The sequence below is a fragment of the Notothenia rossii genome (assembly GCF_949606895.1).
Source record: "Notothenia rossii genome assembly, chromosome: 9".
Lineage (NCBI taxonomy): Eukaryota > Metazoa > Chordata > Actinopteri > Perciformes > Nototheniidae > Notothenia > Notothenia rossii.
In genome coordinates, this window is record NC_136907.1 from 45,060,645 (window position 1) to 45,073,685 (window position 13,041).

At 45.4% G+C, this 13,041-nt stretch overlaps 1 protein-coding gene across 2 annotated transcripts in view; it reads right to left on the reverse strand.

The window, feature by feature from the left end:
* The window catches only part of fam151a (family with sequence similarity 151 member A), a 59,054-nt gene that overhangs the window by 20,318 nt on the left and 25,695 nt on the right, over window positions 1–13,041 (reverse strand). The gene's annotated exons all lie outside the window — the stretch shown is intronic.

Here is a 13,041-nt window from a genome sequence, read left to right on the forward strand (position 1 = left end):
TAGAGGAACGCGCGGAGCAGAGGTTCTGCACCAACAACATCACCATTTGGTCCAAACACAATTAACTTCCGTTTTGCTCTCATTTATATTTAAAAAGTTTAGCGCCATCCAGGCCTTTATGTCATTAAGACAGTCAACCAGGGGCATCAGAGAGCTAGTGTTTTTTCTTAGGGGTAGATATAATTGGGAGTCGTCCGCATAAAGGTAGTAGGGGACGCCATGTTTTCTAAAAATTGGTCCAAGGGGGAGAAGGTATAAGGAAAATAAAATAGGCCCCAAAATAGAACCTTGGGGAACTCCACAGGATAGAGGGGCAGAAGAGGATGTAAAGTCACCAAGCCTAACAGAAAGATCTCTGGGACAGATAGGACCTGAACCACTCTAAGGCAGTGCCCCTGATACCCACACAGTGCTCTAGACTGGCTTCCAGTCGGCAAAATAATTGATTTTAAATATCGGGAATCGCGTTGGTGTGAAAGGGGCACTGTGTTCTTTGTTCCGTTTTAGAAAGGAAGTGTGATTACACATATTCTGATTCTGAAGAAAACGGATATAATTTGTAAGTGAATCAGAGCTGGTAATCAGATAATAAGCCTGTTGAACAAGAGAAAAGAATGAAGCAGAGGGAAAGTTGCTGCCGTTTGTGTGGTTGTCCTAGCCAGAATTTATTAAACACATTAATACATTAATAAGTGTGATTGTCATTCATGGGGGTATTGATGGGTATAGCCGCCTGGTCGTCTTCCTCCGGGCCTCAGACAACAACAGGAGCACTACCGAGATGGCAAGCTTCATGGACGCGGTGGCCAAGTATGGTGTGCCCTCGAGGGTCCGAACCGACCATGGGGGCGAAAACAACTCTGTCTGCCTAATGATGAACATCTTCAGATGCTCTCACAGAGGCAGTGCTCTCCGTGGAAGAAGCACTCACGACCAGAGAATAGAACGGCTCTGGGGTGACCTGTGGCGAGGTGTGAGCAATGTCTATTACGACCTCTTCAACTTCCTGGAGAGTGAAGGCATAATAGACATAGACAATGAAATGCACATGTGGGCCCTGCATTATGTCTATCTCCCACGCATAAACCATGAACTACTTTTTTTTTGGACCAGTGGAACAATCATGGGTTGAGGACCGAAAGCAACCTGATCTCACCAGAATGAGTGACTCCACCACGACTCCTTAAGACCACATTGCGTGGTGGAGTCACAAACTTTGTTACATTTACGTGTCGGCACCACGCAAACAACCCCTATGTAAAGTGAATGAGGCTCCTTTGTCGTGGTGCACACACGCATTTCTATAACGTCCCGCAGTGAACTTTTATTCTATAAAACATTTTTAAAATATACTTTATAGCTTGTAGTAACTCACGGGAGGCTTCTTTTATTTTATTTGTATTCATAATCTTTTTTGTTTTTCGTCAGAATGTAAAAATTACATTAGTTACGAATTTTTGTTCTCAAAAAACAGTGCATTGTGTGTAATGCAACTGTGATTTTTATTAAATAAGTTAGTTTTTAAGGAAGGCCAGAGCTTCAGCTGTGTCAAATAGATTGTTCCCTTTAGTTAACGTTATTTAAAAGATGATGATCACATCCCCTTTATTGTATTACGAGCGTCCATTCCCCTTGGATAACGGAGAATTTTACACCCGGAAGTAAGTATTCTCCTTACTGTCGATTGATTTTACAGTGATATCTGCACTACTCATCAACTCAAAAAATGTTTTTATCCTTGTTAATTACACAACATTGATTGGTTTGAATTGTGTACAATGCTTTTGTATTTTTCCCCCTCGATTCGGAGTAACAAATACAATAAAGGGGACATGATCATTATCTTTTAAATAACGTTAACTAAAACGAACAATCTATTTGACACAGCTGAAGCTCTGGCCTTCCTTAAAAACGAACTAATTTAATAAAAATCACAGTTGCATTACACACAATGCACTATTTTTTGAGAACAAAAATCCGTAACTAATGTAATTTTTACATTCTGACAAAAAATAAAAATGATTATGAATACAAATCCTCTCTGAAGAACCAGCATCTTACCGTGGTAGAGAGGTTTGTGTGCCCTGATGAACCTGGGGGCTGTGTTGTCTGGAACCTTGTGTTCCTGGTAGGGTCTCACATGGCAAATTGGTCTCAGGCAAGGGGCCAGACTAAGATTGGTTCACAAGACCTCATGAAAGAACAACAAAGAAGTGAGGATACCCGGTCCGGAGGAAGCCCGGGGTCCCCTTCTGGAGCCAGGCCCACAAGTCCCCGGTTGGGTGCTTCGTTGTTGGAGTTTACCCCAGTGGACGAGAGAGGTTACTCCCTACGCCTGCGGGTTATTGGGGGGAAAACTCTGAATGTTGTGTGTGCTTATGCACCCAACAGCAGTTCAGAGTATACGGCCTTCTTGGAGACCCTGGCAAGAGTCCTGTATGGGGCTCCTGAAGTGGACTCTTTAATCTTGCTGGGAGACTTAAACGCACATGTGGGCAATGATGGAAACACTTGGAGGGGAGTGATTGGGAGGAACGGCCCCCCTGATCTGAACCGGAGTGGTGGTTTGTTACTGGACTTCTGTGCTAGTCATGGATTGGCCATAACAAACACCATGTTCGAACATAGGGATGCTCATAAGTGTACGTGGTACCAGAGCACCCTAGGCAGAAGGTCCATGATCGATTTCGTTATCGTATCATCGGACCTGAGGCCGTAAAGAGAGGGGCGGAGTTGTCAACTGATCACCATCTGGTGGTGAGTTGGATCGAGTGGCGGGGGAAGCCTCTGGATAGACCTGGTAAGCCCAAACGTGTAGTTCGGGTGAACTGGGAATGTCTGAAGGAGGCCCAAGTTCAGGAGGCCTTCAACTCACACCTCCGGCGGAGCTTTTCGAGCATTCCTGTGGAGCAGGGGTCACCAACCTTTTTGTCACCAAGGGCTACTTCAAGGGTACTGAGTAATACGAAGGGCTACTTGTTTGATACAAACTTCCTGAATAACATAATTGCACGGTTCACGTTTAATGATAATATTATTATTAATAATAATCAGAATACATATTAATTTACTGTATGTATTCCTCACAATAATTATTAACAATGATTTACCATTGCTATAGCAACCCCATTGTTTTGTTATGAAAATGTATCTATATTTATACACATTCTCGCGAGATCTATCAGGGGTCGTTGTAATGCTGCGTTCACACCGGACGCGACTTCGCTCTAATCGCTCGAGTTTCACCGCTGCTGCCAGGTGTGTTTACTCGCATCATTCAGACAAGACGCGCTGGCTCGGGAGCTACAAATACAACAAAATGAACATATTTTACCGTGATTAAATTGTAATACCCGTTTCTAAATGATGCCGAAGTAACAACATACTGATACCGGTTAGTAAAAACCATGAATTAATGCTTGACAAGTCTGCAGACAAGACAGCAGGCGAAAAACCTTTTAAAATGCTTGTTTTCTGAATGGAGATTGGGTCGACCAGGCTAAGCTAACGTTGTATATGCTAATTCCACACTCATAACAACGGCCTACAGACATAAATAAACCAGCGACTGTATTCGCCATGACACAGACAGTCTGTGGTTTGTACTTTTTTAACTTTTGTCCAGTTTCTGAAAAGATATGAGGAGCTGTGATCTCTGTTTGCTAACTGCTAACAGCTAACTGCTGATGTTTTCTGGTTGAACGTCAGTGGCAGGCTGAGATCCTCACCACTGCTATGTGTGTGTGTTTGTCTGTTTGCGGTGTGGTGATGAAGCCCATGATCGTAGCTGCTCATGCTAGCTTGTCTCAGCTAAAGGTGGAACGGATATTTCGTGCGTGGAGTTCAACTCTGAACCTATCTGGGGTCAGAGTTCAATTTCACGCACCAAATCTCCATTTCACTTACATATGTACATACACAATGTGTGCTTTTAAAACGTTATATTAAATATTGTCATTTTAAAAATAAAAATGTATTCAATAATGTTTTTAGACGGAGCTCCATGGTGACTTGTGCTTATTTTAGAACATGCACGCGGGCGACCAATTTCCCCCCTGCGGGCGACTTAGTGCCCGCGGGCACCGCGTTGGCTACCCCTGCTGTGGAGGTTGGGGACATTGAACCAGAGTGGTCGGTGTTCAAAGCCTCTATTGCCGAAGCCGCGGCGGGGAGCTGTGGTCTCAAGGTCCTAGGTGCCTCAAGGGGCGGTAACACTCGAACCTCCTGGTGGACACCGGTGGTCAGGAAAGCCGTCCGACTGAAGAAGGAGGCCTTCAGGGATTTGTTATCCCGGGGGACTCCCGAGGCAGTTGCAAGCAGTGTTGAAAGTGTGCCGGTCCTACCCGGTCCTTAGTACCGGTAAGAGATTTCCAGGCGGTCCGGAGGACCAGGAAGAATTGACAGCTCCACCCGTGGAATTTATACTACGAAGGGCAGATATTTTGGCTTGGATTACTGGTCTGGGGGAAGCTCGCGAGTGAGTGTGTGTGTGTGTGTGTGTGTGTGTGTGTGTGTGTGTGTGTGTGTGTGTGTGTGTGTGTGTATGCGTGTGTGTGTTTGTGTATTTTTGCGTTTATGCGTATTGTGTTTGTTTCCCGGGGAAAACGCTAACGAGAAACACCGGCTGCTGTTATGCCTGCTGTGACCTCAAGTTACTCCGTTCTCCGCTTGTAATTATGCCGTTACAAGCTTCTAAGTTGTATTTATCATCTGAATTTGCCGAAACAAGTTTCATATTCTGAAAGCCAAGACTTTGTTTATTTAAAATCAAACAAAACACCCGAACCCCGAAAAACTATTTTTTTACGCAAATCCACGTTTATTTTGAAATGAGCCGTTGCAACTTCCGACTGATTTCGATATAGCGGGTCACATATTAGCTTTTTCCCACTTGATCAGAACAGCGGGAGGAGAAAAGAATGGAGTGACTGAATGACAGCTAGAAAATTAGGCTACGTGGTAATTAAAGCAAAAATGCAAACGACGATTCTTCAGATGTTTAAGAGAAAGGAGAGAGATGAAGAAACTCAGAATGTGCTTAAAATTTGAAAAACAACACCCACAGATGACACAGGTGATAATGCTTATTTAGCCCAGAGAATGGACATGAACATGGCCATGATGAATATAATAAGTTAGCTAACTAGCAAACTGTATATCTCTATATGGGGTGCCCAACCAGTCAATCCCCAGTCGATCTCGAGATGTCTAAAAGTAGAACAACAATATTCTGTTTTATCGTTAATGTCCTACAACAGGGGTGGCCAAACTTTTTGGCTCAGGGGCCACAATGATGTATCAATGTAACAGCCGGGCCGGGGGGCATTGTTTGGTTCCGTCTTGATTCATGTCGGGCTGAGGGTTGTTTTAATCTCATTCTCCCGCGCGGGGCGACGTCCGAGCGCAGCTGCGACAACCAGGGAGGAAGGGACTTTTCGCGGCGTGCGCGGCGTGTGGACAGTGGGGGATAACATAAATAAAAATTGGATCGTTGTATTTTAGACTTTAAGGCTTTTTAAGATCAGCGCGGGAACCCTGGCTCATTTATAGCAATATTGGACGGGCCGCATTAAACACATCAACATGTGGCCCGCGGGCCGTAGTTTGGCCACCTCCAGGCCCGGTTCTACGGGGGTGCATAAGAGTCCCAGTTGAATGTTATGCACCCTCACTTGAAAAAGAGAAGGGAGTGAAAAATATTACATATACAATAACAATAATAATAATAATAATAATAATAATAATAATAATAGTAGTAGTAATATGAAGAAGAAGAAGAAGAATATAGTTGAAAATAAAATAAACTGTAATTGTATTCAAATATTGTGGTCAAATAACTATAGTTAATAACCCCCCCCCCGTCAACGATCGCCGCCGTCTTGGTTCAAAAAAGGTTGGGCACCCCTGCTCTATATAGTCAATGGCTATCTTACTCAGAACACAACATGTACACAGCATACTATTTTAACATTAAATATTTTGCTTTGATATCTTCTATTTTAATATGCACATTGTGGCATACATTTTATTTTATTAGTATTTAATTTATGTAACCAATATTCTGAAAATTCAAAGAAAGACAGAGACTTGTACATTTTTGACTGTCTGCTGAATTTAGTTATACATTTGTATTCTAATTTATAACAGTTGAGGCCCAGAGGGAGGAAGAGGAGACTCAGCCAGAAGAAGCCAATGGTCAGCTGGAATTCGTTACCGGTCCATATCATTCAAGACAACTCAAACATACATTTCAAACATTTGCTAAAACAATATCTGAGAACTACAAATTAAATTTGAACTGTACTTGTGGGTCAATTAGTAATTAGTAATTAGTATTATCATGTAAATTATATTGTTGGTAACATTTTGTTTAGGTTTTGACTTGATGATGGCTAAAATGTGATGACTATTTTTTTCTGTTTTGTTTTTGCTTTCACTTCCTTACCATGCACTTTTCATGAAATGATGAGTTGTTCCGTTCTGGTTTGTATTATGTATGTTTTGTGTGGGTGAGGACCCCAGGAAGAATAGCCAATGCTCATGCTAGTGCTAATGGGGATCCTAATAAAAACTAAACTAAAGTGGCAGCAGGTCCCTCAGAAGGGTGATGCTAGCCCTACTGCATACCCTTCTATATATGGAAAGAAGAACAATATGAACAGTTCAAACCGAAAAATGAATGGATGTAAGCTCACAATGGAAGGCTAGGCTGTACCCCATGCCATGATGTGAAGGATCTGGGTGTCATGGCATCCCGTGGTGTTAATATTGCTATTCAGTGGGCTGAAGGAAAGATAATCCCAGCTGGTCAATCAAGGGATGTCCAGCTTTCATCACTGCGCAAAAAAAATACGTGAACACAAGAACTCTGCAGCACATAATGAAGCAGTCAAGATTATTCAGACAGCAAATAAAGATATTCTTCTGAACATGAACGCGAGTAGTCAGGAGTCTGTGTTTGAGTCTACTGCCAAGGTATTCATGACAGCCTATTATGTGGCCAAGAACAACAAGCCTTTCACAGACTTTGAGATTCTGATTGACCTGCAGCATGCAAATTCTGCTGATTTGGGGCGTGTTTTGCATAGCAAAACTGTCTGTGTTGACATAATTGAGCATGTGTCATCACAGATGAAAAAGGAACTTCTAAAAAAGATAATAGAGACCAAGAACAAATTCACAGTATTGGCTGATGAGTCAACCAGTGTTGGGCACAAATCAACACTAATTGTGTTCCTGAAGGCTAGTGTTGATGGAGACATGGAGCCCATTGCCTTTCCGTTGGACCTGGTTGAGCTGGATAGTATTTCTGCTGCTCATATCAAGGAACAGATTATGGGTTGCTTGCTTAAAAATGGCTTCACTGTTGAGTTGCTGAGAGAAATCCTCATTGGATTTTGCAGTGATGGGGCCAGTGTCATGAAGTCAGGTGTTGGGAAGTTGCTCCAGGACGACTTCCCAGGCATCATACTATGGCACTGCCTTGATCACAGACTGGAGCTTGCTGTTGACCAGGCACTGGATGTGACAGGGGGAACAAAGGACTTCCAGGCATTCATGGACAGCCTATATTCATTATATAGCCAGTCACCAAAAAACATGCGGCAGCTGAGTGAATTTGCTCACAACCTGGACATCACCCTCAGGAGGATTGGAAAAGTGTTCAGTGTTCGCTGGGTAGCTTCTTCATGGAGGGCAGTCTCTGCAGTTTGGCAGTCTTATCCAGCCTTGGCACAACATTTCCGTGAGGCATCAGAGGATGATACAAGGGACAGCAGAGAGAGGGCCAAATTCAAAGGTCTGCTTTCTAAGTTGTGCTTCATCAACTTCCTGAAAAGTCTTGCACTGATGGCAGATGTTCTGACTGAACTTAAGAACTTGTCAGACATTCTTCAGAACAGGAAGACCACACTCCCAAAGGCCCATGACATCATGACGACGTATGTCAAACGCATAGAAAGTTTCAATCGCTACCCAGGACAACATGCAGGTGATGCCAGTCAGGCAGAGGAAGTGATGGAATTCAAGGGAGAGGATTTAAGAGTTGGCAGGTCTCCCATCATTGACTCTGCTCAGTTCATCCGAGCAGTGGCAGACAATATGAAAGAAAGACTCTTCACAACCACAGCAAGCAGAGCACAGGCCAGTGTTGCAGCCAACCGAAAAGAGGCTTATAACAGCCTTATCAATCAAATGGCAGTCCTCAACCGTGACAACTGGGACCATGACAATCCTCGATTTGGAGATAATGAGGTGAGGGCTTTGTGTGATGTCCTGCATGTGAACCAACAATAGGCCCATCTTGGATTCACAGAATACAAGGCCAGTGGAGGAAGAAACATTCCCAACAAAATGAAGAAGTTGCTCATGGCAGTGGACACACTGTCTCCAAGCAATGCTGACTGTGAACCGGGGTTCAGCACAATGAATAACATCATAACTGAGTATAGGAGCAAACTTACAACGAAAAATGCAGCAAATCTCCTCTTCATCAGCTCGGTGGGACCACCATGCAGACAGTGGGATCCACTGCCTTATGTGAAGACCTGGCTGGGCAAAGGAAGAAGAGCAGCCCACTCAACAAGCTGCATGGCTCGCCGGTACACAGAAGAGGAGAGCTACTTCAGCCCTCTGTGGAAAATGTGGAAAAGTGTGTAGTTTACCTCCCTCAACATGCCTTGCTAATGGTCTGTTAAGTTTTGACACAAGTTGTATGCACAATTGAAAATAAATAATTGACTATACATATTGTCAAGTGTTTCTAATTTCTACCCCATAAAGGCATTACAAATTTGAAGTTTGTGTTCAGGGATGCATGAAGCTGGGGGCGGGAGGAGAACAATATGAACCAATGAAGGTCGGGGTAGCATTATAGTACCTGCAAGAAATTCAAACCACTTTCACCCCTGGTTGCAAGGTACCGACAGGCCCGAAGGGCAGCAGCCTCAGCCGTGGCCGAGGCAAAGCAGCGGGTGTGGGAGAAGTTTGGAGAAGACATGGAAAAGGACTTTCGGGCGGCACCAAAGTTGTTCTGGAAAACTGTCCGACACCTCAGGAGGGGGAAGCAGGGAACCATCCAAGCGGTGTACAGTAAGGATGGGACGTTGTTGACCTCAACTGATGGAGTGTTAGGGCGTTGGAAGGAGCACTTTGAGGAAATTCTGAACCCGACAACTCCGCCCTCTATGTTAGAGGCATAGCTGGAGTATGACGGGGGATCGACACCAATCTCCCGGGGGGAGGTCACTGAGGTCGTCAAACAACTTCACAGTGGCAAAGCCCCGGGGGTGGATGAGATCCGCCCAGAAATGCTGAAGGCTCTGGGTGTTGAGGGACTGTCATGGTTGACACGTCTCATCAACGTTGCGTGGAAGTCGGAAACAGTACCGAAGGAGTGGCAGACCGGGGTGGTGGTTCCCCTTTTCAAAAAGGGGGATCAGAGGGTGTGTGCCAATTACAGAGGCATCACACTACTCAGCCTCCCCGGGAAAGTTTAATCTAAGGTACTCGAAAGGAGGGTCAGGCCGATTGTCGAACCTCAGATTGAGGAGGAACAATGCGGATTCCGTCCTGGTCGTGGAACAACGGATCAGCTTTTTACTCTCGCAAGGATCCTGGAGGGGGCCTGGGAGTACGCTCATCCAGTCTACATGTGTTTTGTAGACTTGGAGAAGGCGTATGACCGGGTTCCCAGGGAGTCACTGTGGGAGGTGCTGCGGGAGTATGGGGTGAGGGGGTCTCTACTCAGGGCCATCCAATCTCTGTACTTCCAAAGCGAGAGCTGTGGCTCCTCGGCAGTAAGTCGGACCCATTTCAGGTGAGGGTTGGCCTCCGCCAAGGCTGCGCTTTGTCACCAATCCTGTTTGTAATATAAATGGATCGGATTTCGAGGCATAGTCGTGGGGGAGGGGGTCTGCAGTTTGGTGGACTAAGGATTGCACCACTGCTTTTTGCAGATGATGAGGTTCTGATGGCTTCATCGGTCTGCGACCTTCAGCACTTACTGGATCGGTTCGCAACCGAGTGTGAAGCGGCTGGGATGAGGATCAGCACCTCCAAATCTGAGGCCATGGTTCTCAGCAGGAAACCGATGGACTGTCCACTCCAAGTAGAGAATGTGTCCTTACCCCAAGTGAAGGAGTTCAAGTATCTCGGTGTCTTGTTCTCGAATGAGGGAACAATGGAGCGTGAGATGGGTCGGAGAATCGGAGCAGCGGGAGCGGTACTGCAGTCGCTTTACCACACCGTTGTGACGAAAAGGGAGCTGAGCCAGAAGGCAAAGCTCTCTGTCTACCGCGCCATTTTCGTTCCTACCCTCACCTATGGTCATGAAGGATGGGTCATGACCGAAAGAACGAGATCGCGGGTACAAGCGGCCGAGATGGGTTTTTTCCGCAGGGTGGCTGGTGTCTCCCTTAGGGATAAGGTGAGAAGTTTGGTCATCCGGGAGGGACTCAGAGTTGAACCGCTCCTCCTTCACGTCGAAAGGAGCCAGTTGAGGTGGTTCGGGCACCAAGTTAGGATGCCACCTGGGCGCCTCCCTAGGGAGGTGTTCCAGGCACGCCCAGCTAGGAAGAGACCAAGGGGTAGACCTAGGACCAGGTGGAGGGATTATATCTCTTCGCTGGCCTGGGAGCGCCTTGGGATCCCCCAGTCAGAGCTGGTTGATGTGGCCAGGGAAAAAAAAGTTTGGGGCTCTCTGCTGGAACTGCTACCTCCGCGACCCGATCACGGATAAGTGGGAGAAGATGGATGGATGGATGAATACAAATAAAATAAAAGAAGCCTCCCGTGAGTTACTACAAGCTATAAAGTATATTCTAAAAACGTTTTATAGAATAAAAGTTCACTGCGGGACGTTGTAGAAATGCGTGTGTGCACCACGACACAAGGAGCCTCATTCACTTTACATAGGGGTTATTTGGGTGGTGCCGACACATAAATGTAACAAAGTTTGTGACTCCACCACGCAATGTGGTGTTAAAGAGTCGTGGTGGAGTCACGCATTCTGGTGAGATCAGGTTGACCGAAAGACACCAGAGTCCCATACAACTTTTTGTCCAAGGTTGCCTGGAACGGCAGGGCCAAACCACTTCTGCCATGCAGAGCCCCTTTGGTGGAGGACAAGGAGATGCTCAGGAGGAGCCAGAAAGAGAGGGTGGAGCTGATGCAGTGGATGTTGTATTGGACTGAGAGGGTCAACGTACCTCGAAACCAGCACCTGCTAAGCGATGAGGACATGGAGCAACTCACCGCAAACTGCTACAGGCCACAAGTCAGTGCACTTACAACTACAATAAGCATGTTAATGTTAATCTAACAGCTCCGGCGATCCACTAGCACCCCCCCCCCCCCCCCCAATTTTGCATTTGAAATGCTCCCGATTTCTGAGGTCTAAAGGTTGGCGAGAATGCCTCCCGGTCCTCCCGATGGCCAGTCGGTGCCTGCCGGTGAGCGTGGAAGTGTGGTCTGCCGCAAGCGGGCAGCAGGAGCGGGGCTGTAAGCATCAGCTTGTAGATGGTATTTTAAACTCGATGCGCTCTGAAACTACGGGGCGGCCGAGGGCAAAAAATACACATGCGTTAATCGCGTAAGAATAATTATAATCACGCCAATCTAGTCTACAGGAGCTACTATTTGATATAAAGCTGCCAAGATGCCAGGGAAGTGCAGTTTCAACAATGTATGGCTTCTAAAGAATAAGTACCAATTGTGGTTATCAAAGGACATTGAAAAGGATGACATGAGTACATCTGTGTTTTCACAAGAGTTTTTAAGTTTTCCAAAAATCTGATTTCTAAGCTAACTATCTCATTACATTACATTTTAGACGCTTTTATCCAAAGCGACTTACATACTCAATACTGTGGACAATCCCCACAGGAGCAATTTGGGGTGAAGTGTCTTGCTTGGACACAACGACATGCTGACTGCAGTGGGGTTTGAACCTGTGACCATCTGATCCCCATACCAAGGCTCTATCCACTGCGCCACACGCCTCCATCTCATAAGACAGTGCTCTAAGGTGAGTGACATTGCATTTCTAGCAAGACCAGAGATTGAACATTTTGATATGTCACACCATGCCATGTTATAAGAAGTACATTTAAAAGGTGATTTAAGGAGACAAATACCCTTCACTTCAGTAAGATAAGGTAAGGTAAGGCCATTTTATTTTAAAAGACAATGAAGGCAGGTTATATTGATTGATATATTTATTATATTGAAAGGCAAATTAATACATAGTCCCCTGAATCTTGAATAACGTACAATTTATAGCCTCACAATGTCAGGAACTTTTCATCTACAGATTGCTTTGGTTGCTTTAGATTTGATTTGCTCTTCACTGATGGGTTACTCAAACTTTGAACTTAAACGGACCTCCCCGTTTATTCGCGCGTAGTTTAGCTTGAATAAACGGACCTCCCCGTTAATTCGCGCGAAACTACGCGCAAATAAACGCGCAAATAATGACGCAAATGGCTTTCCATAGAGCACACACACAGACTCACGGCCAGGTTGCGGGTTTGTGTGTGTACACTGGGTTTCGGGCTGGGTTTCGCTGTGTCTCACTCTCTCGCAGACGGCCACTGGGCTCACAGGCAGGAGCTCCAACAAGCCGTTTAGGACAGAGAGTGAATACACATACCATACAGAGATGCTGTATGAGAAACCAATGTGAGTTTGGAAAATTGCACAATATAAATCTATTCTAGTATACCTCAACAATGGAATTATGATCAGTAGAAATGGCCATGACATGGGACCTTTAAGTAACATTTTGAAATCAGGACTTTTACATTTAGTCGATAATTTTATGACCATAGCAGGGGTATGGCGCATCTCCACTGCACCGCGTAGCACGGTTTAAGCGTGCCGTGCCAAACCCGGCCCGTTTTTGCTTGCGTTTCCACTAGGGGTAGTTCCGGCTAACGGGTACTGTTTCACAGTTTTTCTGGCTCTCCAAAATCCAGGTTCTTTCCGGGCCAACAAACAGGGCTGAGTATGCTAAACTAGAGAGAATCGCTGGCAAGGGGGCTA